Consider the following 4059-nt stretch of genomic DNA (forward strand, 5'->3'; position numbering starts at 1 on the left):
GTAGGGAAAAAAATGATCACGAGTGACATTATGCTATTCTTTTTTAATTTTAATTATATATCATCATTTTTTAGAAAAAATAAAATTTAAAATTCAATCAAAGCAAAATAATAAAACTATATTTGTGCTGGGTTGGTATGATTTGTTTGACCTGGAAGGTCCAAACACTATAATCATTTCATCCAAAACTAAATTTAAGTTAAAAATATTTTCAAGATGTTGTATTTAAAAAAAAATTAAGACTGTGATTTTTTTATAAACTTGGGTTAACTTGTGTATTTTTTATAAACCCTAAATGCACTTTTGCAAAAGAAATTTTTTTTTTCATTTTCTATTATTTGATAGAAGGGTTACACACGTAAAAACATGGTCCATTGTGTACATGACAAAGTAAAATGAATTGATTTGTCGATGACATAATTTTTATATGACCAAGAAGAAAATCAAATGATATTTTAGGATGGGTTCAAAGCATTAGTTGAAATAAAGAAAACATGATATTCATTCCTGAACATGCTTTAGATAAAGAAACCAGAGACAATGTTAGTTCTTTGGCCATGTAGTTTTGTAAAAATAGACTTATAAGTTACTTGCTGTACTTTTTAAAAAGAAGCCTATATTTTCCCACAGTCTCCATTAATGAACATGTTAGAACTTCATAGATGATATCCTAGCATAGGTCACGAGCTTAGTTCATGGTAGAGTAGAGACGCCTCTTACCACAAGCTATGTTTCTAGATTGGAAGTTTAAGCGAATCCTTTTTAACATTGTCAGATGTTGGCAACTATTGACCTTTCAAAGAAAAACAAATTTGGAGGACCTTTATTTCAAACTATAAGCATAAATACTTAAATGTATGAGCATGTTTTATATGACAAGTTTGCCCTTCAAGGAGTGACATATAGTTATAACTCTTGCATAATGAAGTAATAATTTGATTCTTGTCCAAACTTTACAACATAAATTTCTTGAGTGATGATCATTATGTCAACCGTAAGTCCTGAGTTCATGATACTTCAAAAATCGGCTTGTCTTGATGAAAAATAAAGGCAATACATATAACCTAATGGAAGGTTTTGTTCATTAAGTGAACATGGTTAGATTTTCTACCTGGTCTCTAAAAGGTGTCATATCTGCCCAGGAACGATCTTCTTAAATATAATGTAGGGGTGCTGCGAGAAATGATTAACTTCAAGAGACATAACAGAAGACCATTTTTTAAGGCTGGAGAAGGATGCATATGCCTCCTTTGCATGGTGAATCTCCTCGTATAATTGTGCTTGCATTGCATGAGCCATTAATTCCCCCAATACCTATTCAATTTCTTCCCTGCTTTTGTTTCAACTTCAAATTTGAAGGCTAAGCTTTTCTGAAACATTTCAATATCCCTAAAGCCTTAATTATTTTAGATAAGTAAAATTAATTTTTATTTTATAAAATTGAGCATCGATTGCTTGATATAATATTTTCTTAACACCATGAGATCCTTATATCTAGGCAATAATAATAATAATAATAATAATAAATCTAATAATAAATAAACTCAATATCAATGATCAAACTAAAAAAATAATCAAGTGATAAAAATAAGGGCTGGATATTTTTCAATACCCATTTAATTCAAAAAATAATAAAATAAAAATATTAGCAAAAAAATATAATAGTGAAAAAGGATGCTAGGGCGCCCTAAAAATGGTCAAAAATTAGTTGAGGAATTTAAAAAATACAAAGATTAAAATTTGATAGTATTTTATTGACTGATGAGAGCACTGTTGAAAAAAAAAATCAATTTGAGAAAGAAAAGTCTAAAATCAGATGTTTATAGACTTGATTAAATTTTATTGAAGGTTTAATTGAATTTATGGAGAGTTTGATTGCAAGAAAAATTAATTTCAGAGTCAATTTAAACTTTAATTGGAAGAAATTAAAGTTCTAAGGTTAAATTGTAATTTTTGAAAGTTAATTTGGTCAAATCAAGGGCTTAATTATATAAATATTGAAATTTGGTGGTCAATTAAGGACTTAATTGAAGAAATTCAAAACCAATGATCAAAATAGAAAAGACGTGTAAATAATTAAAACCGGATTAGGGGCCCAATTAAATAAATTAGAAGTATATTGATCAATTAAGGGTCAAAATATGTAAAGTCAAGATCAAAGTGAAAAGGCAACCAACTTTTGGACTGCTGTTGGATTTTTGGCAGGGATGCAATTGCATTTATTTTTAAATTAAAATTATAATTTAGAACTTGATTGAACAAATTGCAAATTAAGGATCAATGTAAAATTTAAGACATTTTGCTGCCTTTTTCTTTTAAATGAAATGGTGCGTTTTGTCCAAAACAGTGCCGTTTTATGCATTATTCACAAAAAAAAAGAGAAAGCTCGAAATGGTGTTGTATGAACAGGACCATCATCTTCTTCCCCCGGATATGCAAAATAGAGGAAGGAGAAGATTTTTTTCCTTCCTCTGCCACCGCCTTCTTCCCCTTCAAAAAGACACCGCCTCTTCTTTAAAAAGACACCTACTTACAGACGACTTTACACGTGTTGAATGGGCAATAGAGGGGTGGCAACATAGTGGCCACCCCAGCCATGTCCCTCCCCTATTTTTTGTTATAAAAACAGGGGGCAAACAGAACGGGGGACCACGAACGAAGAGAAGGGAGAGAATAGAACGAGAGAGGAACAAGAGGACAGAGGACAGAGGAGAAGAAGAGAGAGAGAGAGAGAGGAAAAAAAACTGAAAAGCAGAAGAAGCAAAAAAGAGCAAAAAAATAAAGGAAAGAGAGAGGTGAAAAAAACAGACCACCACTAGCCACTGCAGTCCCTCCACCGCGACAATAGAGTCGCCACAGACATCAGCACAGCCTTAACGCTATCGCAGGTCAGCTTACTTCTCTCTCCTCCCTTACTTTTATCTTCTGCTTCTACTCTTTTCTCTCCACTAATCACGTTGCGTGTGAATAGTGGAGAGACCCACTATTCACAGCCCGGCCACTTTGATAGGCCAGGTTCGGCCTAACTCGTGTATTTGGGCGTGACCAGCCCATTTCAAAAAGAAATTTCAAAAATATTTGTTTTTAATTTTTATAATTTTTCCGTGTAGTTTGTATGTTATTTTGATCAATATTGGGTAGTATTTTTATGTCATAAAAATACAAATTCGGTATTAAAAATACTTGGTTTTCATCAAAACTTCCAAAAATACACAAAAAATTTGAAATAATAATAATATTTTTGTGCATATGGTCAAGTGTCTTAGAGCTAAAAAAGTCATATTGTGTTTTTCATGCACCAAAAAATAATTTTTTGACATACATTTTGGTTTTAATAATTAGTTTATTAAAGTCAAGAGAATATTGACTAAAATTTCAAAAACAACAAAAATTTTATTTTATTTTATTTTAGTATCAGGGATTTTGAATTTCTACTTAAAATATATTCCTGATATTAAAAAAGTATTTTTTTAATGACATAGAATAATTAGGTTTTGACCTGATAAGATAAGGATCTCTTTACAAAGAAAATTTTTTCGTAAACCTTAAACAAACCAACAATTAGACACCACAACACAACCTTAGATTTTATCAGACAAAACAATATAACTTACTCTATATAAGACATGTTTAGGGTGCTAATACTTTCCTTTTACTTAACCAATTTTCGTATCACATTTCTAAGATGAGTTAGAATTTTTAGTGACCAAGACATCATGCAGCGACTTCTATTCTAATTTTAATATTTTTTTAAATATTTATTATATTTTGAGAGATAAAATCAACTTTTCGAAAATGCATTCCTTTGGAATAATTTAGGAATGAAGCTTTTAAAGCGATGCTAGCTAATTTATCAATGGCTACTATATGCGGTGACCAAGTAAAGGTATGGAATAGACTATGTTTCCATGTAGCATAACAAAAAGCTGGAAGAAAATTTTATTTTTTTAGCTTTAAATTATTATTTTATGTTATTTTATTGTTTTGATGCATTGATTCAAAAATTTTCTTTAAAACTAAAAAAAATATTATTTTAATTTTTTTCAAAAATATATTTTA

Source organism: Populus euphratica, unplaced genomic scaffold, assembly GCF_000495115.2.
Source record: "Populus euphratica unplaced genomic scaffold, PopEup_1.0 scaffold35.1, whole genome shotgun sequence".
Taxonomy (NCBI): Eukaryota; Viridiplantae; Streptophyta; class Magnoliopsida; order Malpighiales; family Salicaceae; genus Populus; species Populus euphratica.